The sequence below is a fragment of the Lissotriton helveticus genome, chromosome 6, assembly GCF_964261635.1.
Source record: "Lissotriton helveticus chromosome 6, aLisHel1.1, whole genome shotgun sequence".
In the NCBI taxonomy this organism is placed as follows: Eukaryota; Metazoa; Chordata; class Amphibia; order Caudata; family Salamandridae; genus Lissotriton; species Lissotriton helveticus.
The window spans coordinates 648,529,389-648,557,333 of NC_136067.1; the positions used below are offsets into that span (position 1 = coordinate 648,529,389).

Genomic DNA, 27,945 nt, shown 5'->3' on the forward strand with positions numbered 1-27,945 from the left:
CGTCTGCTGGAATGTGAAAAATAGTTAGCTCAGCTAAAATTAGGGTATAAGAATAGGTTCAGAGAACACATAGTTGGCTTACGCTCGAGAATTCTGGAGGACGATGTTATGCTGATGGACTTTACACGTGAGGACAGGAGTTTTTATTAATTACTTTATTACTAGGTGATGAGGGTAGAGACAGAGATATAGTTAGGATTTTGGGAAATGCTTAATTTTACTTATTCTTGCTAATGAATAATAATTTTTGATTTATGCTCTTTTTATTAATACTGAATAAATCTTTCTTTATGACTTTTTCTAATGCTTGTTTAATAAAATACCAAAACCTAAGTTTTTCTAGATGTGTTAAAATAAACTTTCTAAAATGACAAGCTGGTCTTGATTATTGCAGATGGTTTAAACAACTATATTTAGATCTTATCGCCTCATGATTCAAGCGCTCTATTGTTGTTATGGGCCTAGTGTTGTAGTGTAAGTTTTGTGGTAGTAGATAGTGTCATTTGTGCAATATTTTGGTGAGAGCGCTGGATCAATATCATCTTTCTAAAGGAAACCCGTCCCTCCCACTAAGCAAACCCAACCATGAACCTGTGGTCTCTCGCTGAGAACTTGGATAGGAAGATGAAGTAGCATGAAAACGCTCATCCGTTATATACCATCAGCTCCCTCATTCACAAATCCCTTTGAATGCCTGCATTTAACTATTTACGGCGCCAAGATGTACCAAATAATCATAATCCTATTTCACCACCATCCAGGTAATAATTACGTCTTCACCGAATATTTCATTAACCTACCAACAAAATAATTACTGTACCCAAATAATTACTCTTTCTGGGGGCTTTCTGTATTTACAGGAATTACTGTAGTTGCCCTCATAATGACCCTGTCATTGTTCCATAGTAAAATCGAACCAATACAGTTATTCTAGAAACCGCCTACTTGTAAAGGAGCCGCTCTGGACCTTGCCATATTGGTTTATGATCGCATAGTCAACTGGTCTCACCACCTTACTGTTCCTTTCTATATCTAATACTTTTACAATCGATCTGCACACTCAATAAAAACCCAAATATGAATGCCTCAGGGACACAAAGATATGTAATTGGATGCGTTAAATACTCTAGTCACTGCCACAGTTTCTCTAAAACAAATATCGGCCCCATCCTCCTTTAGGTTAACACTAGAACTCTTCTTCTAGCTTGACCAGTATGAATACCCTGGCTCCCTTGTCCAAAGTCAATAGGGGCAAAAAAGAACGATTCACACATATCCTCAACTCAGAAAAACAAACAATGGCAAACATGCCCAACACTCAATCTGGTGAAAAAAATCTAAAACAAAAAACGGGGAAGTACAAATCTATCCTATATATATATATATATATATATATATATATATATATATATATATATATATATATATATATATAATATATCCAGATTGATTATCCCTTCTTTCGTTCCTGTGTGAAAGATCATTATACATTCTAGTCTAGAACCAGGTTTCATGCATACTTCTACGAAGAAGGGCATTATAAATCGCCTCTTAAAGAGGTGAAGGCTGACTTCTACCCCATCACCAGCAGTGTCATCAAGAATTTCCCACTTTAGCAGCTTGAGCGGGTGTGGGCACCACTGACTAGTGTGAGTGTAGCATAAAACCTTTTTATAAGTTGATTATTGCTCCTTTGACCACTTTTGTCTTCAATCAAAAGTTCATAGAAACCACTGCAAGGCAATAGACCTGGAGTTGAGGATCAATGGAAAGGAAAGCATGAAATGAAAGACAGAATGGAAGTAAGGAGAGAGAGCTAGAGAAAAGTATGGGTGGACGAGAGATGGGTAGATGGAGAGATGTGGGAGGGTTTGAAGGAGAGAAGTTAATTCATTAAGAGCAAAGTAGATGTGTATGGAGAGAAAAATGGATGACGTAGAGTAAGAGATACGGGTGAAGAGAATAATGATTATTGGAGAGAAATGAGGAAGGGTGGCTCAAAGTAAAAAAGTAAGGTTGGATAAAGAGAAGCATCAAAGGAGTGGAGGGGTGAAGAGAAGGATGGATGGGGTGAATGACAAGGAGGAAGGAAAGAATGCTGGCTACAACTCTTGTCAAAAGGAACTCATATAGTTACCTCACATAGTAAACTATATAACCGCTACCTCCTATGTACGACGAAATGGACAAATGACATAACCTATGCTGTTTAGTGAATTCGTATTATAATCGACTAACCTGAGTTGAATGTATGTATATGGCAATCCATATTGTGCCAGTGTATAGTAACCTGAGTGGAATGTATAGTAGTTAAATAAGCATCAACTATAGCCATATATTTATCTACCTCATAGCTATTTGTTGTCTAATGGTTAACATCTTATAAATACTTATCCTACTTCTATGTTAAGCGCTCTGATACCCACGGGTCTTGTTCGCGCTATACAAAACTTTCAATAAATAAATAAATAAATAAATTAAGAGCTTGGGTGAGGAGGAAAAGATGCATTTTAACCACATTTTTTCCGAATTCCCTCAGGAAAGCAACTGAACAAGTGCTCGGCTCGCACGCTTCACTCGGTACCATTCGGGATATGGTTTAAAGTGGGGTGTGGGGGATTTTATTTGTCTGCTTCCTTGATTACGAGTCTTCCTTTCCTTGCCAAACTCATGGAGACATGTTTTTCCCTACAGCTAAATTAATATTTCAAATAGAAAGAACTATGGGGCATATTATCAAGGGGGTTTATCTCCGCTTTTTTGGCTTTAAAAGCCAAGAAAGCGGAGATAAAATTATCTCCCTATTACCTAGCTGTCGCTAACACCAGTTAGCGACAGCTAGTAGGAGATAGCGACCATCTTGGGCCCCACTTTGCATGTCAGTGATATTTATCACTAATGACATGCAAAGTGGGCGTGCCAAGATGTTAGCGACTGGAAACAGTTTACCACTTAATGCAAATGTCATTGGTTCTGTACATACTCGTGTAACAAAAGAATGTAGTTACTTCAGTCCATGTATAGTAAGTAGCCCACAAACATCTTGTTGGATAGCAGGACTATTTGCCAGCCTCACCGGGGACTCCATACCCCATAAGCCTGCAGCACTAGGGAGTGCTTTACTCGAGGGGCAGGGGGAGGAGCCATAGCGCTTAGCAGCGCAGACATTGCTTCAGCAGCGCAGGAAGTTCACAGGCCGTGCCCGGGCAAAGCAGGCCGGCCAGTCCTGCGCCCTCAGAAAGAGGCAGGGCCACCCCCATGGCTCTCTACACTGTATAGGCTGGACATTAACTGGTAAGCCTATTTTTGTGTGGGTTTTGCCTGTCTGGGGTTTTCATGTTTCTGGCTTGACTAATTTACTGCTTGCTGTTACTTGACCCGACTGGTCCCTCTTATTGCCCTTACTACTTTAATGTGTCATGGGCAAACGGAAAGCTATAGACAACTCCTTGGGTGTGGAGAAGGAACCCTAATCGGCAAGGTATCATCCAGCAGGAAACTGTGTCTTACAAGTAATAGATTTACTGATCGTTGAAGATCTGCTTGGTAGCGGGACATCTATCCCTGTTACGCCTGCACCCAGAAGAGCCAAAAATAAGATCCATCAGTTCTATTAAGGGTAGGGAAAACAATTAAGTGTCTGCCCAAACTATAAAGATGCACCTAGTGCTGACACAATTTTCAAGAGGGAGTCAAGGGCTTTGGACATTGTTGTTACGCGTATTTCTCATGCTCTCTTATGAAAATGGCTCTTTAGCAGTAGTGGTACCACCCATTTGATTCTTGTGCCACCTCATCACCCTTCGTTATTTGTGACATTGTTTTGACTGATCCGAATGGATCCACAGTGCAAACTAACGTTTATTCGGTCATTGATCCCGCCGATATTGGCTATCTGGTTGATATTAAGAGTATGGTTGTAATCCTTGGATTTGAACTCAAGATTGTTTACATTGTTGTCCTCTCTTTAAACTTAAGGGTGATGGACCTTACTGCCACAAATAATAGCTAAATGGAAAACCTCTTGGTTAGACAATCCGGCAATAACCATATCTGTGAAGCTAAAACGTTTGGTCTATTTGTACGGCCAGTTCACCTAGCTCCGGGGGTTTAGCACAGATTTTCTCGCCAATAGGAGTTCCACCCCCCCCCCCTCGCACGGCCTTCATGCCCACCCAGACAATCCCTATATGCTCTGTACCCACTTTTCCATATATAAGACAAGGGGGCACTCAATTGGCTAATCTGTCATGATTCATCTAATCACAGCACTTCTAATAGAGCTGCTCTCTTTCACACTCCGGCATCAAGACATGACATCCTGTCCACTCAAATCCAGCTCATACTGAGCACGTGTCTGGGATGAACTCTGAGGGTTCTTCCCCTAGGGGTGATTATTTAGATCTTCAGCCCGATTGCACACCATATGTGGTGATCTTAGTGGATGCCCCCCCCACTTAAACCAAATGCCCATGAGGGGTTCGCACAGTTTAAGAATAAAGTGATTTACTGATTCTCTACAAGGACAGGGACTGATGTCAGCATTTATACACATACATAGAGCGACACGTGGGGTGGGTTGGGCATGGCCATAAGATGTTCAATGGTGATTGTATAGTAGTGAATTTTAGAAACCGGTGGGCTGCGGGCAGACTTCTAGCTTTATCCCAAGGAACAGAAGGCCCAGGTATTGGGTTGCACCTGCAGTATTTTTTTTTTCGTTTTTTTTAACAAGCCAGGGCCTGGTTTTGGGGCTGGTACCCATGGTTCTCATTTTCCCAAGGCATTCCAGGATCCTCAAGTGACATGCTTTAAGCCTACTAGGGTGCAGAATGACCCTTTTACCTCTTCTAATAGGTTTGAGGTCCTTGATTCTTTTGAATGGTTAGATTGACTATCTCCCTCTAAGTCTGGGGATGATGTGATAAAGATGGGAGAGGAGGCTGTGGGTCGCCTCACAGGGCCTGATACCAGGGATTAGTTTGGGTTTCTTTCATGGAATATAGCAAGGCTTGAAGCACAGTCTAAGGACCTTTTAATGGCTAGATTTGCTCAAATCTTTTCACATTTTGACCTTTCTGTAAACCTGGTCTCTTAACACTGCCCCTTAGATGGTTTTGCTCACTTTTTTCGACCAGAGATATCATCCGCTTCGGGGGGAGCCAAGGCCTGTGCATCCTAATTTCATTAGCATTAAATTGTTTTATTGACTAGGTGGAGACCAACTGTCCAAATGTAGGGGCGGTCCTACTTACTTTTTCAGATAAATCTACAATATTAATATCTGTAATCCCAATGACTATACCTCCCACTCAGATGTAATTTCTAACTAGGATTTCGCTTTAGAGAAATTCAAGAACTCTGTAGCCTTTCTGGGTGTAGACTTAACCAAGAACACAACACCTCACCTCGATTGTGGGGATGGATGATTTTAATTGCCAACAATCTCTAGCATTACTTGCCAGAATCATTCCTCTTAAGGTCCCTCATGTCACTCCAACCTGGGGTTGTTGTGGCCCTGTTCAGTCTAAGTCTCACTAGGCCGTCTCCCATCTGACCTCATCTCAGAAGGGTTCCCTATCCACTCACCTCTGTGTTGGACTTTTTGAGGCTCTACCTCCTCTCCTCTATCTTCCGTAAATGGAACTAGATCTTCAAAACCCTCCTCACCCTCCAGGCTATCTTGCCATTTAATCTGTGTATAGTCTTCTACTGACTGATTTTTACTGCCACTCACCCCTTTTGCTATGTGTTTTTTGCCCATCGCGTCCCTTGAGATGACTCCTCCCTAACCATTTGCTGATCTATTTTGGCCACCTTATATTTGGTTGCAAATTGGGGAAAAAATGTATCCTCCACCCCAGAGCTTTGAAAATCATCGACAAATTCTTTAGTATTGCTAACACATTCTGTAGAGCCGCCTGTAGCACTGTGAGCTTGCCTCACAGGACTAATATGGCCCACCCTTTCTCCTCCTCTGCCCCTCCCCTGTCCATTGTAACAGCATCCTTGGTGGCTGCTCATCAGGTAACGGGCACTTTAGACGAGGTCACTGCAGGGGCACAAACTCCACTTACCAACCTATACCACTGCCCGTTCCTCCCTGCCGCTACTCTTGATACCTTCTTAACTTGAGGTACATCGTTTTGTTTCACTTTGCGCCAGAAAGGTGCCCCAGCGAAAATTGCTGTTTTTTTCCCCACGAACTTGCCGAAGTCTAGCTCTCCCACGAAGCAGCAAGTAGACCAAAACATTTCCTGCAATGCCACCAGCCACCTTCCTCCTGGATCTGGCCAGTCCCACCCATGCATGGACGAGTACCCAAGGTTTTATGAAGTCTTACCTATCTGTAGTCCTAAGAAAACCTAGTGCCTCCCTTATTGCTGTTCTGTCTTCCAACTTTAATACAAACTCAAACGGTGAAGCAGTCATGGGCAGATAAAATACACCCCTGCAGGACTACAGCCTACCATTAAGTGCTACCAATACTTTGTACCTAGACTGTCACCCTAGCCAAACCCCTCCTCAGATTAAACCAACCTTTCCTTTCACCATGACCACTGGACTGCACTACCTGCCCGAAGCACCCTGGGGGGAGACATCCTAAGGACCTGATCATCTGGGTCTTTCATTCAGACTGGTTGCTTGTTAGGATATTTTTGTACACAATAGTATTGTGACTTGTGTTCGTTAAACTTTCTGCCCATTTTTTTAAATAGGGCTAAAAGTTGGCTGTATTTGTACACAATAAGAACTCGTTTTATTTTAAATATTAGTAACATAACATTATAATTAGACCTTTTCATGTGATATTAACAGCTACCCATATCATTCATTAAGAATCGGGTGCCTCATTAAGAAATTGTCAATTTTATATGTAGTCACCATCAACAAATGTCTAAGACAACCTTTGTATATAATCCTTAGCTGTATGCTGACCTTAGGGATTCACGTGACATTATCTGGCTCTGATCTAACACCAATTTGACCACACACCCCTGCCTGAATTTTGGCTGAATACTGTACTGAATTCTAGTGACCTGCATCTCTCTTGGTCTGTCACCTCTTAAAATATATATATATTTAATTAAATAAATGTTTTGGGTTCAGGTGTTCCTTTTTTTGCGATCTTTGTGGATTTCAGTATTTTAGATGGTTGTGGTAGAGTTTATCGATGATAACGCTTATAATACCCATGTACCCTGCTAGGCCTAGCCATCATTTTTGGGTGAGATTTCCTGTTATGGCAAAGAGTAGCATTCCTGTTTTATCTTTTTAAACAGTTTTCTTGGTTTTAAAAACCGTACCCAGCAGTAGTACATAACGTGCAGCAACAAGTCATCAGGCGCATCATCATTTATGATGGGACAACTGAACCACAAAGAAGTAGCATAGGAAAACATGGCACAACAGCGCAGGGCTACATAGCGATTTCTGGACCGCTCATTCCATTGAGAACAGTGTGTTTCAAGGCTGCATACTCGCGTATCCCCAAAAATGGACCATGATCTGGCTGTGGAAGATTCCTACTGTATATACCTGTATCTGGCGCATTCCTTCCAAACTTTATGGTCCTTCTGAGGTCACTCCCTCCCAAATAAATCTGTCGTTGCAATCCCATATAGTAGTATATACCCTTGTCTCTGTGGGGGGAGCCAATCTAAAGTGGACCCCTGCAGATAAAGGGCGGGTGGGGCAAGGAAAATTCAGAACCACCACTACTAACAATCACCCGCCCAAAAGGATTATAAGAGGTCCAAAAGAGGATCCTAGTATACCAACACCGAGGGCTGACCCACACAAGTATTAACATTTTTTAAAAGACCATTTATTTATCCAAATGATTTTTCTTTTATTTTCATAATATCAGAAAAAGTTATTGTATTTCAAAGAATATATAAATAAAACATACAAAATCTATGGATGTATAGATGAATGTCCCACACAAAAAACAATCCTAAACATCAAACCTACTTGCACTCACTCATGATGATATGCACATTCATTCCACAACACACACGCATTCCTACAACATAGCAAAGCACTCCAGATGGCAGAGTTGCCACTTAGTAATAAGGTGGAGCATTCTCGTGTATCCTGCAAATGGTAAATGGAAGCTGGATCCAAGTACAAGAGAAGAGAAGAATGCCAACGCACGTTTCGGTGTAATGCCCTCACAGGGGCGACACCTTCATCAGGGCGGGAGTAGATAGGTTGTGTGGGACACACACACACACACACACCGAAGATTTCTTGGAGACTACAGATATTCACTGGGATTTTTTATATGGTTTAGGACACAGCATATACGATGTGCAGAGGCAGTATCAGGATTCGAAATATTTCATTGATAGATCAGGGATCTTGTCTAGGGAATCATTAGAGCTGCTTGGAGAAATTCCTCACGAACCAGCAACGGGAGGAACTTCGTTCAGGATGGACCTTTTATCGAACTTCAAACTCTGATCCTTCTCTGTTTAACCATCAAGGGTCCATCGAACCAGTATTTTCCTGATACGCTCACGGAGCCTCTGGCAGCTCTCATGTAGTCTCCAATAAATCTTTGGTGTGTGTGTCCCACACAACCTATCTACTCCTGCCCTGATGAAGGTGTCGCCCCTGTGAGGGCATTACACCGAAACGCGCGTTGGCGTTATTCTCTTCCCGTGTACTTGGAGCCAGCTTCCATTTACCATTTGGAGGATACACGAGAATGCTTCACCTTATTATGAAGTGGCAACTCTACCATCTGGAGTGCTTTGCTATGTTGTAGGAATGTGTGTGTTGTGGAATGAATGTGCATATCATCATGAGTGAGTGCAAGTATGTTTGATGTTTAGGATTGTTTTTTGTGTGGGACATATTTATCTATACATTAATAGATTTTGTATGTTTTATTTATATATTCTTTGAAATACAATAACTTTGTCTGATATTATGAAAATAAAAGATAAATAATTTTGATAAATGGACTGTTGAAAATTTTGAATACTTGTGTGGGTCAGCCCTCAGTGTTGGTATACTAGGATCATATTTTGGACCTCTTATAATCCTTTTGGGCGGGTGCTTGTTAGTAGTGGTGTTTCTATGGTAAGAGCCACCATGTCTTTCCAGGCTTGGGCAATATCCCGTTTAGCAAAGATCAAGCCCAGCCAGAGCAATGCCCTTTGATAGCTGTTGCCCTCCAAGTCGTCTGTGATGTGCAAAAGGATACGTTTTGGGATTTCTGGCAATGTTACAGCCCAAAACCCTCCAACCGACCCAGGATCCTGTTCCATAAGTATGAAAGTGAGGGGCAGTGGCAGAATGTATGGGGTATGTCTGTTAGTGGATCGTCACACTTCCCTGAGGCCATCAGGCCCATGAGGGGCAACCTTGCTTTGGTGTGGTAAACGTGATGAAGTAACTGAAGTTGTGTCAATCTAAATTGGGTTGCTATTACCACCTCTCTAGGGGCTTCCACTGCTTCTCTCCAATTCACATCATCCATCTGTCCCAGCTCCCCCTATCTCCTCACCCCCAATTTCGGATCCGGCAAGTTGCGTAAAATAATTTTATAAGTCTTAGCCATTTTATGCTCTTTAATGTTCGTAAGAATAATTTTTGCTTCTAGAGGGGAGTATTTGGGGATGGACTTCCCTGACTATATGTTCGGTATGAGTGCATAGCGAAGCTGGAGTTAACAGAAAAACTGTGTTCGGTGCATGTCTTATTCTGCCTGTAGGTTTTGTAAGGACTTCAACGGGCCGCCGTGCATCATGTCCTCCAATGTGGAAATGCCTGTGGTGTCGCAAGCAGAGAAACCACAAAGGGATGCAACTTGTAGGAGCCTGTTGCCCCACCACAGTGGAGTCTCCAGTGCCAACCTTGCTGCCCATCCCATGGATTTCATAGCTGCATTCCAGACCCCAAGAACCACTCTTGTGGTAGATGGGTGGACCGTTGTCGTGACATTGCCTTACAGTAAAGGTTGCAAAACCCATTTCCCATCCCTCCGATGCATATGCCAGTACTTCTAAACCACCAAATCACCACTCATTTACTATAAGCAAATGTGGTGCCCAGTAGTACATGTCGGTAGTAGATCTCTTTCCTTTGAAAACTGTCTGGCAACATTTCCCCAGGGCTGTTCGAGGTGGACCTCCTCACCATCACAGCTTTCTGATATGTGCATTCACCTTGGTGAAGAAGGCCCGATCCACTGGGAAGGGATGGTTTTTGAGTTGGTCAAGGAGGCAAGGAAGAGATATAATTTTAAAAAGGTGGCGCGTCCCAAGACTGACATGGGGAGAGTGGCCAAAATGTAACATCTCTTCAAACTCTTTTCAGTTGGGATAAAACTTTACGCTTAATGTTGTCTGTAAGGTACATCTCTAAGTATTTATTTAAACCCTGAAGAAAGTAAAGGTATCCCCGACGCCCACAGCATGTCCAGTGAACAGGGAGTAATGGGGTAAATCGAGGACTTCGTTATGTTCACTTGTAGACCAGAATATGATTCAAGGATCTGCAGGGTTTGGAGAGCTCTGGGTCCTGATGACCCTGGATTATCCAATAACTGGATATCGTCAGCATATAGCTAGATTCAGTCACTCCTCTCTGGGCCACTGGAAACCCCGGAACACATCCACTCATACCTATGCCGCCAGGGGCGCAATCATTAGCGAACAATAAGGGGGATAATGAACAACCCTGACAGATGCCTCGTTCTATCTTGAACCAATCTGAGGTCGCCCTCCCAACGGGCATCCTGGTCATTAGATTGATTTAAAGCAGGCGCACATAGCCAAATAACTTCGGCCCAAACTCCAAACGAGGCTGAAAGGCAAATAAATATTCCCAAACTACAGAGTCAAAGGCCTTCCTAAAGTCAATTGAAAGCAGGGCCCTACGGCCAGGGCAGCTCTTGCTCTATTTAACAGCATTGTGCACTTGTCTTAAATTAATTCGAGTAGCGTGATACGGCATAAACCCGAACTGGTCTGGATGGACCAAGCAGTTGATTACCCAACATCTTAGCCAAGATTTTCACTTCTGAATTCAGTAAGGAGATTGGCCATTATTCCTAGCAGTACGTACCTTACGTACCCATCTTGAGTATCACAACTATTTTGGCTGTTCGAAGATATGTTGGCAACTCGCCTCTCGGTAAAGCCTCCTTAAAGGCTTCCAGCATCAAAGTACCGTTCTGAGGCCACACCAGGTGCAAAAACTCTGCTGAGAAATCGATTGGTCCCAGCACCTTAACTGCCTGTAGCTGCACGCAGCTCATCGCAGGTAACATAATCCTCCAGAGATTTCCATTCTGCGGGGCACAAACAAGGCATTAGCAGGTCCAGCACGTGTCCTGTTTTAGCTTGCCCCTAAAATATTTCTCAAGTTAGGACATTAGATCTAGTGCAGCTGGGACTAATGAATTAAGATGGGTAACAACAGGCTTGTCACTGAATATCTACTCTCAAAGTTGCGCCAGCTCTCCGTGCAGTGTCTCTGTGTGCATGTGTGCTTTTTGCATAATTAATCAATAAAACAACTCGATAAACCCCCCAAGTTAAATTGCTTGACTTGCTATTTTTACTATTAACTACTCTGACCAGACTGTCTGCCTTGCCCCTAATGTACTGTGACCATCCAAATAAGTATTGCTTCCAAGTTAAATATATTTAATCTTGTAATCCGGTCCGTACCTAGGTTGACCGTCTCAAAGATATGGAAAATATTACTGCTCCCAACTTCTTTTGTCCAACAGAGTAAAACAAAAAAAAGGAACAAATGTATCAATTTTTAGATAAGTATCATAGCGTCTAATGTCAAGGTATGAGTGTAACAATAAACGTGTGCTCAGGACTGTGAGCTCATTAACTCTACAAAGACCCTGCCAAATTCTAAATAATTTGTATACCATACCATTAGTTCACAAAAGTCTTCAATTTAATATCTATTTAAAATATATATCTAATGAGGGGTACCCTTAAGGTCCCCCATAAACCCACTGGCTCTTCTAATGCGTTGACAGAATTTAGAATCACCTCCCTTCAATCCCACAGGGATTTTGAACTCCTATGTTCATCATTGCACGATCCCTCTGTCAGATTTTCATCTGAGGGTATTTGCTGTGGTGAACACCTCAGAATTCAGACTTTTTATTGAATTTGATTTTGATCTCAACTCAGGTCAACGAATACATGATTAGAAAATGATAAAACAATTGTCTTATTCAATATTAAAACAGTTAAAAAAAACTTTGAACATACTTTAATAAATTATAATAAATTCATCAGGTTAAAATTTAGAAAACTCAATTAAACTTTTCGCAGAGCTAAGATTATGTCTAAAACGTATGAGCTTTATATGCCGGCGCCGGACCAAAATCGAGTTTGGACAGATTAATAACACATGTACGAAATCCTGCCGACCTGCATTACATAAATCTAAAATGTTTGTGGAATTATCCAATTTGTCCTATTTAAAGGTCACGGTCTTTAAGGGTAGGATTCCTAGCCTCATTAAAATTATGGTACACCTGACCATGTGCTCTAATGAAAATCGTATGTACCATTGTGGAGTTTTAAATTGTTGACTGTATGCAAAGTGTGCATAATGTTTCAGCCGAGAGCAGTGTTCTTAATCGAGCTCGTAGCTTAATCTTGAGGTCCGGTTCTTTAGATAGAGCTTTAGATGTGAGGGGGTCATCGATTTCAATAGTCCAATTGTGCAACCAGACTAGGTTAGTAACTAAGGACACAGAACCTCTAATCTGACCTATTAGTCTTTCAAAGGAGAGTTAATCTAAACCTTTCACAAAGATGCAACACTAATAGAAGGTATTCAAATAGACATATTATTATTTGGTTTTTCATTTATTTTCTTTTTTCAGAGTTTGAGGTAGAAAAAACATATTTTAACATTTTTTGATATTTTTTAACATACAGTAGATACATAATTCAGTACTAGAAAAACATTTACAGTGACAGACTTTTTTAGAACCCCACATACAAACTAAACAGTGCTATCTAGCTCTCTATCACTCATACTGCATTCACTCAATTACATACTGACTCATGCTAGTGACAAAATACAATAAAATACAACAAGAAACAACAGTACATCTAAGGATCCCATTTGGTCTTTTATGATTCGATATCCATATGTCTTTCTCTTGGTAAGTTCAATTTGTATATTACTTATTACATTTGATTCTTCTTCTTTATATATCTCTTTGTGCGAGGGTCCCAGATGTATAGGGCCTACGTACGTTTCGGTGAACTATATAATTTTCATCACCTTCATCAGGGCCAGACAGATACTTAGACATACATATTTTAAAATGAGGGGCGTTGTTCGAGGGAGCAGCACGGACTTTAACATTGCAGCAGAATTATGGCACAGGTTAACACAACTTAAATAGAGCTATACGCAGCCGTACAACCATTTGAAGCATAAAGATACTAAGTTCTACTAACTGTGGAGAAGTGCTTAAAGGACCCAGTCTCTATCAAATACACCTGACCATATAGCTACTCAGCTTTCCAATAGAGCCAGAAGAGAATATTGCACCCTACTAGATAGACATCGCGTGCGCGATCAAAAGCAGTTTAAAGGATTTTGCCTAAAATATATATAAAAACGACATAGCAATTCTGCGAATTACATTCTGCTAAGCATCTTTTTGCATTCTTCAAATGTGAAGAACCCCCTCATTTTAAAATATGTATGTCTAAGTATCTGTCTGGCCCTGATGAAGGTGATGAAAATTATATAGTTAACTGAAACGTACGTAGGCCCTATACATCTGGGACCCTCGCACAAAGAGATATATATATATATATATATATATATATATATATATATATATATATATATAGAAGAAGAAGAATCAAATGTAATAAGTAATATACAAATTGAACTTACCAAGAGAAAGAGATATGGATATCCAATCATAAAAGACCAAATGGGATCCTTAGATGTACTGTTGTTTCTTGTTGTATTTTGTCACTAGCATGAGTCAGTATGTAATTGAGTGAATGCAGTATGAGTGATAGAGCGATAGATAGCACTGTTTAGTTTGTATGTGGGGTTCTAAAAAAGTCTGTCACTGTAAATAATGTTTTTCTAGTACTGAATTATTTATCTACTGTATGTTAAATATCAAAAAATGCTCAAATATGTTTTTTCTACCTTAAACTCTGAAAAAAGAAAATAAATGAAAAACCAAAGAATAATGTCTATTTGAATACCTTCTATTAGTGTTGCATCTTTGTGAAAGGTTTAGATTAACTCTCCTTTGAAAGACTAATAGGTCAGATTAGAGGTTCTGTGTCCTTAGTTGCTGTTTGTTCTCCCCCCTCTAGACCTAAAAAGCAAATTTGGGAGTACCCTTATTTTATAAATTTACCAGACTAGGTTAGTGCAATATTTAAGTTCTAATTAAAAGTATGGTAAGATGCGTTGTCTCCAATTTCAGGACATGCCTTATGGTCCCTTGGTCTGCATGTAAAAGGTTATAGGCCCAGCGGAGTATATTTATTATTCCTTTTGCATACACGCTGTCAATGGATAGTTCAAGGCGAATTGCTTGAACGGGGACTGACTGGTTGACTCTTAGCAATTTAAACATTAGAGTCCCTTCTTTTACATTTAGTCGGTGCCATGCCTTAATCGGGATATATTTCAGAGCATATAGTAAAATTGGTGGTATCTTTGAGCGGTAGAGCTCAAGCATAGGAGCAAAATGTCTGTTGCCTGAGTAGGAGTAGAATCTCAGTAGTCCGCCAACGTGGGCTTCAGCCTTTAGACTGATATGTCCAAGGTGGGGCGAATGTTGTAAGGTCTGGGTGAAAATTCTCCCCAAGTAAACATATTCTTTAACAACCTCTAGAGGTTTCCTATCTCATGTCCAGTTATAGTAACAGTATTGCTTTCTACATCTAAAGGGGAGGACTTTATTTTTAGAGTTATTTGGTGTAAGATAGTTGTCTTTAGCATACATATATAGAGCGTTAAGATTTCTTTGTAAACCTACCGGTGTGAGATCCATTATTACGACATGGTTTGCGTACATTAAAATGTGCATATTGCAGGGGCCTATTTTTGGTGGGACATTATTGTTTGCAAACACTCTGTGAGGTCACTTATGTACAAGGAAAATAAAATGGGGGCTAAGACGCAGCCTTAGTTTAAAGCCGTTCCTCGTAGCAATAGTCCCAGTTAGCTCTTTTTCACCCACCAGCTGAACTTTGCACCATGTTGCAGAATATAATGCCATGATTATGGTGAGCAGGTCGTTCGGTATTCCAAGCTTCCCTAGCTCAGTCCATAGAGTTGGCCTGTCTACATGGTCAAAGACAGTGGTAAAATCAACAAAGATACAATAAACTGTTTGCTTCTTCATTACTACATATTTGTCTGACTGTTTGCAACACTGCGATGTTATCCGTCACAGAGTGCTTTGGTTGAAAGCCAGCCTGAGTCGTTGGTATCGCTGCTGTAGAAAATGCCCAATCTTTCAGATGTTCCAGCACGCATTGAGCAAAGATCTTCCCTGTTGCATCCAGGGGGGGCTATCTTTCGATAGTTCTTGGGGAGTAGTCTGGATCCTTTTTTCAAGATGGCCACCACGATGCTCCCTTGCCATGATTTTGGAATTCACCCTGTGGAAAGACGGTGGGAGAATACCGAAGCCAAAAACTTGCTCCAGTCTTCAGGGTTGCTTTGAAGAACTTCAATGAGGATTTTATCTGGGCCTATTGTTGCAGTTGATCTTGCTGCCTTTGTGTATAGGGCTATTTCTTTCGCTGATGATGCTATCGTATCAGGAAATATTTCTTCTTTTCTGTACCCAGGTTGTATTAAATTTGCCAGCCATAAAGATTTGGCTTATCGAGCTCGAGGAGATAATTTTCCCACACCGATGGTGGAACTAGAGAGGAGTTACTAACTTTCCGTGTGCCTGTTGCTTCTGCTACAATCCTCAAGAACTACTCCTGTTTTTTTGGTTCACTGCTATTTGAATGTCCACCCAGTTTCATTCAATTTGTGCACGCCTAGTTTTCTCCTTCTGCCGTTGACGCGCTTTTTTCAACTTTACAACATCTTTCTGTCTGGCTCCAGAATATTGAAAAAATTGCAGTCTAATCAATTTGTTTAACTTGGAGGTTATGCTGTCTGGGTGGTTTGGGGCTAACTGACCCTTATGCATCCTGCACCTAACTGTGCGGGCGGTCAACGGGACCAATATCTCACAATTGTGTTCTCATAAGCTGCTATTGGGTCGGCGACAGTGCTTCCGTTAGTCAATATTGAAGAAATGATAGTGGAATTAATTTTTTTAATTTATTTAGAGTTCCACTTTATTCGCCCATTCTTGGAGTGGATTTCTGTGGTGCATTTTGTTGTGACAGAGACCATGTTTCAGAGGGTTGTAAGGGGATCTCAGTTGTCAATAACAGAATTGCATGGTTGCTTACTTTTGTAGTTTTAACAGTCGGGGTTTGCATCATCCCATAGAGATCCAGACTGCAGATTACTAGTCAAGAATGGATCTACTCGTTTTTATTTCAATTTCCTGGGAACAAATAGTCTTCGTTATCTGAGTTTGTTCACCAGAAAGGGGTCAGCTGGAGTGCATGTAGTAAAGACTGGTGCAAGAGAATTTAACTGCGCCGCAGGAGCATTTAAATTATAAACCCGTAATGGCTGATCTTTTGTTAAGGCAATCTCTGGGTTTTAGTGAGTTGAGACTTATCCTCTGTTTCCCTTTCTAAGGATGTGAGGGGAGGGAATTTTATTTTCCTTGCGGATTGCCAAGAGTCTTCGTTTTGGTCTCTTCTTGCGCCCTTTATCTTTACGATAGTTTTTACACTTCTTTCCCTTTTGTTTTGGCTGCAGTCCGGTCTCTGATACTATCGAAGATTCAAAAGTGACTTTTGCCTCATTACCAGGTGTTTGACTTGTCATGGTTTTGCTTCTTTTCTGGTCAAAGATTGGCAAGAATGAAATACTTTCTTTTGTGTTGGTATCACTTGAAGGCTCCTTTAAATAATTTCCGGAGTGAATCCATGTTATCATCGAGGGGCACTTTAGTTATGTCTTTGGTGACAGCAGCCCTGGTGGTTTACATAGATCTTTGAAACTTTCCTGAAGGGTATGATTTAGTTGGCGAAAAGGTGCCATTCTTTGTAGTCCTTCCTTGTTTTGTGTTGTCTAGTTTCACTGGTGAAGCTTGTTTATGTATACAAGTTTAACTATTTTTATTTACTAGGTATTGAAGAATACCTGTTTGCGTTTCCAGTATCTGATCAGAGTTTTCCATATAGTTTTCCATTAGAGCTAGTATAGATTCTAAAAAAATTTGAAGAGTAAAGTGTACTAGATATTGTATCTTGTCTGTTAAGTGTGTGCAGCGAGTTGAACAGCGGAAAATCTGGTGACTGAGACAGGTTTTCAAGAGTGTGGCTAGGGGTACTATTGAGTATCAACAGTGTCTCCTTTGTTGATTCTAAAGGCACTGGTAGGGTAAAATCATTTAATGAAATTGTGATCAGTATCGCCTATGCCTTTTTGTGGCTTTTGTTTCTGCAGGTCTGATGATTGATCTCCTTTCACATGTTCGTTAAGGCAGATCATTTCTTGTTCCTCTACCGGAGCCCTATCATTTATTAATATTAAGTATTCGTTTTCCAATACAGACTGTTTTCTCTTGGTCGGCTTCAGCCAATGGGGTGCTTGATTTTGATAGGCTGTAAAAGAAATATTGATATCCCAGAAGTTCCAGTTACTGCTCCTGTGTGAAGGGCTTTGCATTTGTTCTTAGTCAACGGCTGTTCCGTGCCCAGTCTTTTCAAGTGAATAGTTCTAGTCCTAAGTTGCTTGTATGCCATTAAAGAGCAGTGGGGGGTGGGGGGAGACAAGTCCACCTTTTCTCAGTATTGAAATTTCGCTCCTAATGTCGTCTCCTGATGTGCCAGCTCTTCCCCCTGACTAGGAGTTTGATGCCTTGGATATAACACACCACTGCAGCAGATGGCAACCGGTAATAGTTCCAGTGTCTGTCTCTGTAGCAGGAGCAGGAATGCAGTCTCTCAAACTCACTGGTATATAGAGGATGATTAGCGAGTGGGCCCCCCTGTTAGCCCACAGGCCGCACCCGTGCTAACCAGTCCACCTCTGTAGGTCTCCGGGGGCCACTCTCAGCGATTGCAGACTGTCAGCTGCCGTACTCGCAGTTTACGCAAATTATGATGAGGGGTCCTCCGATGGCCTGTCTCTGCAGCTTTTTAAATCACTGTGGCCATACTCCCGCTCCCTGCAATATGTGTCTGCAATCAATAAGATGCCAGCACGTCCAAGCGGTTGGTGAGTAAGGTAGGCTCTGGCAGAACTAATATCCGGGCCAATTGAAGGCTTGCAGGAAAAAATCATCCTCTCCTAAAGAGATTGACTGAATTAATAACCCAGGCTCTGAATGGGTATTAACTCGATTCCACTTATAATGCTCACCCAGAGATTATCAACACAAGCCCATTTTTTGAGTGAAAGAGTGGGGCAGGCAGCTTAGAAGTAGGCTGTTCTCTATCCGCGCAGCAATCAACCATTCCGTGGCTTCCCAACGGTCATTAAGAACCTCAAGTTGGCATTCACCAGGAAGTTGCAAATACAATGGTGCGACTCAAATGTGGCACCAACCAGTCTGTATTTCGACCCTGACTTGGCCCAGAAACTGCAAAGGTGAATATCCCTGACGACCTTCTTGAAGTAACATGGGCTGGGTGGGTGTGTAATTTTTTGCTCGATTCTCTTTCTAGGATTTCATTTTTCGTACTAGTATCTTCTGATTAATACTTTTGTAGCCAGTTGTCATAGTTGACTAATCTCTCTGTGGTAGTTTGTGTCTCATTCTTGATCCAAATATCATTACTGAGCCAAAGAGGACAACAGGTGTAGATGGAACTCCATTTGTCCTCATTATCACTTGTCTCCCATGGTACTTACTCCCCAGAGAGCTTTTCTACCGGCATGTACTTAAAAATGTTTATATGACTCCCTTCAGTCCGCAACTAGTGTTTCAGTCCTATGTGGGTATTAATCTGATCTTGCTGAAAAATGAAGATTCTCAGATTACTTGCAGCACTCTCCTTATATGTCTGACATACAAACAAAATTGGATGAAGCTCAGTTAGTTTTAGCTCCCCGGTGCCAAAACTGATGTTATGCTAGGGTCTGCAGCTTATCTGCACAGTTGCATCAGTGCTTTACACTACCTTCCATTTTTAATCAACCAATGACCCGAAAACGGATGTGGAAACCCTGACATCTACCTGGATGAAAACCTATCCAGTAGTTGCTTTGTTTATAAGAGATTATTAAGTGTATTTCTTCTGCACTGTCAACCACCCTGATTGAAACCATTGTGATTTCTGGTTGGAATTCCACCACCTCCAAGAAATCTGCAAATTATGGGGATCACCAAGATCTTAGCCCTGTGAAAAAACAGAAACTTAAATTCACGAAGGTCAAAAAATATTTAGTTAGCTGAAGGTGCGATAATCCAGTTTAATTATCTCACTATATTTCTGAATTTTATTTAGGGGGTCACATGCGTTACTTTTTTATCAGTGAGATAAAATCCTGTGTTCAGCTACCCACAGTCCGCTCCTGAAGCCATCCAGACTTCTCCAGATGCGGATCCTTTGTTATTTGTGGAGAAGTGTGGCTCACTGGTTAGAGGAGGCAGACCTGGAAGCAGAGGTCAGCCCGGGACCAGGGTTCAATTCCCATCTCACATTAAGAATAGTATCATTATTCGCAATCTGATGTGAGTTATCGTTACGGGTTTAGTCTACTAGTATCGTATTACCTCTTGAGCCCAAAACCCTTGCTTCAACGGGGGACGGAATATTATTCCGGAGCTGTTAAAAAGAAATACGTTCATTAGTACTGGTTACTCAAGTTTTCCCGCTATTGCTGTGGGACCTTCTCATCAGTATCAGTCTTACCCGCTAGTCGCATGTAGCGCTCCTGTGCTGACTCTGCCCCTGGAAGTGGCGGGATCTTCCTGTTTCCTCCCTTTAAGTGGCGACTGCCCCTGGGGGTCATAGTCACAAACAAGGGACTAACGGAGGAGAGTATGTTATTTGACTACATATTACTAGTGTTACTTTTATGGGATTTCAACATAATAAAAATTCTTCCGATTTTAATCGGTCTAGGTTAGACAATATTGTAAATATCAGATTCAGGTTTCTACAGATATTTATACAGACGGTGATGACTGCATTATGAAAATCAGGGGCACTGAAGAGGGACTACCATGGAAATAGTAAAGATACTCCATTCTTCATGGTATTGTCGTTTTATAGCCGTGTTATGACTAATATCTCTCAGTGGATATAAGGGATATTATCAAAAAACTAAGTTGCAGATCTATGGGTATTTAAGGTGGTAATTTATGTACCTCTAAGATAGTTAAGGTTCTGTGTCATGCATAATGATGAGTGGTGTGGAGATTGGATGTCATTAAATTCTCATCATATACATATGGTTTGTAGTTTTCTTAAAGTTGGTGCCAGGGTACATCATCGTTGAGCCCTACTATATTTGTTTTGAGACGATCCACCCATCTCTGTTCTTTTTCAAAAAGAACCTTCTCTGCATTATGGGTTTTATTATGTAGCATCTCAATTACTGTCCATCCCAACTCTTCAGCTTTATGCTGTTGTTCAAGGAAGGGAGTGCTCATTTTTGTAGTTGTCTTCTTCGTCTTGATATTACTTTTATGATCCCCGATCCTGATTTTAACTTTCCTACAAGTCATCCCAATGTATTTCATGTTACATGGGCACAAAATCATGTAAATGACAGGAGTTGAATTACAATTTGTATGTTGCTGTTGTGTCCAGATTAGAGTGTCCGACAAATTCAAGGTTTTTGTTACTGTAGTAAGTTTACATACTAGGCAGGTTCCGCAAGGATAGTGTCCTGTTATAGGGACCATGCTTGTATTTCTTGTAATCTCATTCTTTTGAGGTCTGGTATGGACAAGCATGTCCTTGATGTTCCTTGTTCGTTTATTCGCAAATCTTGGTTTTGGCCAATCCAATTTTCCAGATGTTAAAATTTTCCAATTTTTAATTACAATTTTCTTCACTTCGTTGGAAGCTGGACTGTAGGTTGTTACACACGTCATCAAGTCCTTTACTGGTTCCTTAAGTATAGTTTCTAGTAGGCATTACCTTGGTTGATATCTGGCTCTTTTTTGGCATCTTCGTATGGTTTTAATTGGATAGTTCCTTTTCTGTAGTTTTATACTAAGTTCTTTAGCTTGGGTGGTGTAATCTTGTATTTTACTACAGTTTCTTTTTAGCCGCAAAAATTGGCTATACGGTAAATTGTCTCTGAGGGGTTTCGGGTGAAAACTTTGGTATGACAGTAGGCTATTTTTAGCCGTGGGCTTATTGTAAGTTTTCATTTCAATTTGTCCGTTTTCCACGAAGATTGTTATATCTAGGAAGTCCAAGCTTTGTTTGTTGGCTGTGAAGGTAAACTTGAGGCATTTGTCTCTGTTGTTTAACCATTTCATAAATATGTCTAAATTCGTGTTGCTGTCTTTCCAGAGTAGTATCACGTCGTCAATGTAGCGTTTCTTTAAAATTATTTTGGAAACTAACGGGTTGGTATCATTGAGGACATGTTTGGACTCTAATTCACTCACATACAGTCCTGCTACCGAAGGAGCAAACGCACTGCCCATGGATGTACCATTGCATTGTACAAAAAGGTCACCATTGTATTCAAAGACGTTTTCTGTTAAAGCCAATCTGCAACATTCTAATACAAAATGGCGTGTAGTCCGGTAGTTCCATTGTTCTTAGAAGAGGATGTTCTCCAATATTTGTAGTGTCTCTCTTTGGGGGAGGCTGGTGCAGAGACTCTCTACATCCAGCCCCACCAATAACATTTCGTCTTCATCAAATGGCATGCCTGTCAGTTGATTAAGTAAGTCTTTGGTATCTTTTAAGTATGTTGGCGTTCTTTGTACCAACGGTTTTAAAAATTGATCGGCAAACTTGGACAATGGTTCGAGTACAGAGCCTATTCCCGATATTATCGGGTGTCCAGGTGGAGGTGATCTATTTTTGTGTGTTTTAGGAAGTGAATAAAAATATGGTATTTTAGGTTCACGTGCAATTAAAAAGTCAGCCTCATGTTTTGTTACCCAAGCGTTGGTTTCTGCTTCATTCACCATTATTTTTATGGTGTTTTGTAGTCTAGATGTAGGGTCTGTGATAATCATCTTGTAGAATTTTGTGTCAGATAGTAGGGTGAGGCATTGTTCATTATGTGTTCTGGGTAGAAAGTTTATCTCAAGAATGATGGGGAGGCTCTGAAATAAGTGCAAAAACTTCGGCAGGATCACCATCTTAATGGCGTGTAGTCTGTCGATCCAGGATAGGTAAAGTGAAGACCAGCAATTAAGGTCGGTTTGTAGTTGGCTAAGGAGTGGAGGATAGTTAGCAGCAACAGACTTGATATTTTGGGGGTCAGTTTGATCCCTAGATAATGTAACCAAAGAGTTGTACAAAGTTCCCCTGGGAAGCATCTTATAAAAGGGGGGGGGGTGTGGTGGGTGGGTATCTCTCTCTAGGTTGACTGATGTAGCCGGTATTCAGGGGACCAGTCAGGTCCCTTGTTGGAACTAAGAAACCTCACACAACCAATAGGCTAGATGACTTATTTCATTAAGCCCTTGTGGTGTTGTATCATCATCGGCTTCCTGCTCCTGCGTCAAGCTGGCGCTGCAATGCCTGACTGGTAACAACAAGTGTTACACTTTTGTGGAGATCTTTTGTTCCTTGCCGTGGCTTGATGATGTGTGAGGGACTTAAAAAAGTGGTAGTGAGCGTAGAGTGAGTTTTAAAAAGGGTTGGTTAGTCCACTAAGTAACCTTTATTCATGTGGTAAGCCACCCTATTAAAAAGTGCAATGAGGGGTATGGAGATCCAAAAAAGAATTAGGTTGGTCTCGGTTCAACCCTCAAGTGTGGTCAACATGTTTCATGCCCTAAGGGCAATTCTTCAGGACCTAGTAGTGCTCATATACTAATCAGGGGCCCGGGAAAGGGCTTTAGTGTATATAGTATACAACCTGGTAGGTCTATTACTGGGGCAAGCTGGTAGTCCTGCGTTCCCGTCAGACCTAGGGAAGGAATAGAGGCATTAGAAACAATCTGTTTACATTCCAAGTAATTTGTATGTTGCTGCCTTCCCAAGTTTAGATATATATAACACCCGAGCATCAGTGGTATCTATTGTGCTCATTGATACACAGGTGAAAATGTGAAAGAGAGAGAGATGTTGTGAGTGACTTAAGTGAATATGTGAAAACAAAATGTTTTCGGGAACATAATGGAGAACTAACTCTTAGAGAAAGTCTGTTTCCTAAGTAATACAAGGACTTCTAAGGTTAGATCATTGTTATGCTTTCACTGAGGAGCCAATTACCCCCGGGTTAGGAAGGAGAAAAGACAATAGACTACTGCCTAGAGAATATTGTGGCTTACCATTGTAAACCCTCAGTAGGACCACGCGGCTTGTTCCTGTGGGGCCTGCGCTTTGCGGTAATTACCTAAGGGATGTACGAATCAGGGATCAATTGGAGCCTGGATACTGAGAAAGGAACTTTGAAAAGAACTTTGTAAAGGTACAGCCAGCAAGCCACATGGAGCACTGTCCCACCAGGCTGCCCCGTCCGGAAAGACATGCCGCGTGCCATGGCCCACGACGCTGCCCGCAGCTGCCGTGTATCCACACTGGGATCGTAGGGGGGCTCAATTGTGCCGGCAACTGGTAGGCGAGGGTCCCAGGTGGTAGCGCTAACCATCCAACAACCAGCGCCGAGGGGCCAGGCAAGGGCAGCCTCCAAGAGGCTGCAGCCCGGCGGAGGACCGAGACCCATATGGTCTCGCTCGGGAGTCCGACACTCATCAGGTTTGGAGTCCTGAACCCGACCACGGGGCTTACCTTGGAGGCGCAAGGCCACTGCCGGTCAGAACCTACCCCCACACTTCGGCGTGTACTTGACACGCAGAACAGCCGGTGATGTGTTGTAGAGACCGCCGCCATTAAGTATACGGCGTTAGCGTCTCTATAGGGGGGGCGTGTACAGATGACGTTGCTCGTGGACCGGCCAATGAGGTGCCTCGGGTGTCAGGCAATCCCGAGTGGAGGTCGATAGGCTGCCTGCAATGTTAGGGAGTGAGGGCAAAGTGCCTCACTAGAGTGGGGTGGCAAGATGTTGTAACTCTGCGGTATCTGGGTCCCAATGACACATAGTGTGGGATTCTGATTAAAATATAATGCGTGTCAGTCTCCGTTGTTGTGCGGGGGGGGGCGGGGCGGGGCGGGGGCGTGTCCTGATGTCGTCACTCGTAAATCGGCCAGTGAGGCCACTGGTATCAGGCGAGTGGGAGCCAATAGTCTCCATAAAATCTGAGGGACTGGGAGCAAAGTTGGAAGGTTGTCTTCACCTTAAGGCACCCGGGTCCCAATAATTCGTGATTTGGGATTCTGAATGAACCAGATGACAGCTCTATGAAAAGGCACCTCTCTAATGCAAGAAGTATGATACATCACCGGAGGTGCAGAGTTTTATAAGGGATATCGGTGGATAAGGGGTCAAGTGGAGTTGGCCTAATTTAACCCATGGATAGGCGGGTAACGTCAGTCTTGGAGGTAATAAGCCCGCAGGGTGCCCTACGCTCAGGGGATGGAGCCTGCGCTTTAAATGATGGAATCTACCTGATTCTATCGGGTATAACTATTGGATGCTATGTAGTAGTAGCAGCAGCAACGCTACAAGGGATTTGAAGGCGACTCAGCAGGTAAGATGTGGGTACTATAGTACTTATCGTGGTATTTGGTTCCAAGGAACGGAGTCGTTGAGCCCACAGGTGTCTAGTTGTAGTCGGTGCACCCACCTTTGTTCCATTCTAAAGAGGGCTTGTTGATTAATGATTTCATGCTCTCTGCTGTGTGGCCAGTTTGCTTACAATGATCGTAAAGTCGTGTGTGTGTCTTTCCACAGCGAATGTTGCTGTTATGTTCAATGATGCGCACTTTGACAGTGCGCATCGTCCTGCCTATGTAGTTAAGCCCACAGGGGCATGTGAGCATGTAGATGCATCTACTGCTATTGCAGTTGTTATGCTTGTTGAGGTGCAAAGTAAAGGTATCGGATAGCCTGATGGTTTTACTTTGTAAAGACTGGGGACAAACAGTGCAATTTCCGCAACGGAAGTGGCCCACGACTGGTGGTAAATCCCAAAGTGTATTTGGAGGCAAGGTGCTTGTCTTTTTAGGTCGAGTATGGATCAAAGTATCCTTCAAGTTGGCAGTTCTTTTGAAGGCAAATCGTGGCCGTGGAATCTCCAAGCCAGCGGAAGTGATGATTCCCCAGTGTGAATTTACCGTTTTTTTGATGAAGGTTGAATTTTTGGTGTAGGTAGTTACGCAGGTAATGACATCATCTGTAGCCTTTGTGTGTGTCTCCAGAAGGGCTTCTCTGTTAAGTGCTCTTTTAGCTGACTGTTTGAGGAGTCTCGTCGGATAGCCTCTTTCTTGAAGTTTATGTTGCAGGGTGGATGCCTCTTGTTTGTAGTCAGACACTGACGTACAATTCCTGCGAATCCGCAGGAATTGTCCAAAGGGTAGGTTCTCTCTCAAAGCCCTGGTGTGGTGACTCTGGTAAAGGAGGAGACTGTTTCTATCAGTCTCTTTTTTGTAGAGAGTGGTGGTGATCTCTGTAGGGTCCAACCTGATGGTAAGGTCGAGGAAGGGGAGAGATTGTTCGGAAATGGTACCTGTGAATTTGAGGAATGGATTCTGGAGATTAATCCAGAAGCAAAAGGCTTCACAACTGGCCCGGTCTCCATGCCAGAGGACCAAAATATCGTCGATATAGCGACGCCATAGGGTCAGATGTTCAAGGAAAGGATTGGTCTCCGCGGAGTAAATGCAGAGCTCCCTAGATAAGTCAGTTCCTTCTTTGCCCACTGAAAGGGAGCAGATGCCACCAGAATGTGTAGTTGGAAAGGTAGTTTTCTGAGACGATAATGGTTTTTTAGGGTTCAGTGATGGTAAGTTTGAAGGAGACATCTTGCTACATTAAAAACTAAATTAATAATAAATAAAATTGCTGAATAAATGTATTAAATTATTGTTGGGATTAAAATGATAAAATACAATTGATAACAATGTTGAATTTATTTCGTGTTAAAATTAGTAATATATACTTACATATGTGTATGTGTGTATATGTATGTATGTGTATATGTATGTATATATGTGTGTGTGTGTATATGTGTATATGTGTATATATATATATATATATATATATATATATATATATATATATATATATATATATATATATCAACAAAGAAAAACGCTTCTTCCGGAGTGCTGGGACCCAAGAAAGTTGGCGCAGATTCTGGCGAAGCAATCCGGATAAATTAATCCATCACGTAGAAACAAAGTTCATCATGCGCTCTTAGGCAGTGAAGCAAAGGGACCCAAATTTCGGATTACACCAGTAATAAACTGCATATCCGAAATTTGGGTCCCTTTGCTTCACTGCCTGAGAGCGCATGATGAACTTTGTTTCTACGTGATGGATATATATATATATATATATATATGTATATGTATATGTATATGTATATGTATATGTATGTATATATATATATATATATATGTATATGTTTGTGTGTAAATAACCATTTCCCTGTTTTACCTAATATATACTTCATACCCAAAGTACATAAAGGGACACGGCCTGTTCCAGGAAGGCCTATTTTCTCATCCATCTAAAGTACTTTTGAAAATACTTCCAAGTACATTGATTTCTACCTTCAAGAGTTTGTGACGGAACTGCAATCCTATGTCAAGGATACTATGGATTTTTTATTCAAGCTGAGCAACACTGAGTGGTCTGATGAATTCTTGTTCCTGACCATGGACATTACTACTCTGTACACAAGTATTGCCCATGAAGACCTATTCAAATGTACTGCCATAATGAGATGTTATTGTGTATGACGAAGTGGTGTTTATGCCACAACATATTTATGTTTAACAACACTGTATTCCAACAATTGCGAGGTGTGGCCATGGGGGCATGTTTCTCCCCTAGCTATGTATGTTTACATGTGGGCTGGTGGGAGAAGCATGTCCTCGTGGTACAACACGCCAGAGAATGGTCAGAGCACATTATAAATTGGTGGCGATATATTGATGATATTTTTGTCATTTGGAGGGGAACCAAAGATTAGGCCCAGAATTTTGTCAATGACATTATTATCAATAGTCTCAATCTACAGTTTACTGCCCACATTGACCAAACCAGTGCCAGCTTTTTAGATATTAGTGTCCAAGTCACACAGGGTAAAATCGAAACAAGCCTCTACAGAAAGCCTACATCAGAAAACTCTGTACTACATGCCAAGAGCTTCCATCCCCGCCATACCATAGCCAGCATTCCATATGGCAAATTTTTGCGGACTCACAGAGCATGTAGTACTGAAGCAATCTGTGATCTACATCAGGAGGAGGTAAAGGAGAGGTTAAGAGTTAGAGGGTATGACCCCAAGAAGTTGGATTTGGCCAGGAGAAAAGCCAATATGAATGACAGAGGGGCTTTACTTGATCCTGAAAGAGACTGTGCCTGTGTCTCTGACACAAATTAGAAAGTCAATGTTGAGGGAAGTGAACTTAGATTGGTCACTACATATATTAGACAAGCCAAGGCCATCACTGCTATTATCAAAAAAGATTGGCCAATAATCCTGACAGATCAGATTCTTAAGTAAGTGCTCCCTCATCACCCGACAGTCACTTTTTGTAAAGCCTACTCTATGAGGAACGATTTAGTAAAAAATAGTGCAGAGAATAC

General features: G+C 41.7%; 1 protein-coding gene and 1 long non-coding RNA gene across 4 annotated transcripts in view; one reads left to right on the forward strand and one right to left on the reverse strand.

Annotated features, from left to right (window-relative positions):
* The window catches only part of LOC144762830 (uncharacterized), a 53,458-nt gene extending 33,425 nt beyond the window's left edge, over positions 1-20,033 (reverse strand). Inside the window, exons 1-2 of the long non-coding RNA XR_013596147.1 lie at positions 19,995-20,033; positions 19,856-19,907 (exon numbers count right to left, since the gene is read on the reverse strand). This is a non-coding gene — a long non-coding RNA (uncharacterized LOC144762830). The remainder of the gene's footprint in view (positions 1-19,855; positions 19,908-19,994) is intronic.
* The window catches only part of SH3BGRL2 (SH3 domain binding glutamate rich protein like 2), a 267,685-nt gene that overhangs the window by 29,297 nt on the left and 210,443 nt on the right, over positions 1-27,945 (forward strand). The gene's annotated exons all lie outside the window — the stretch shown is intronic.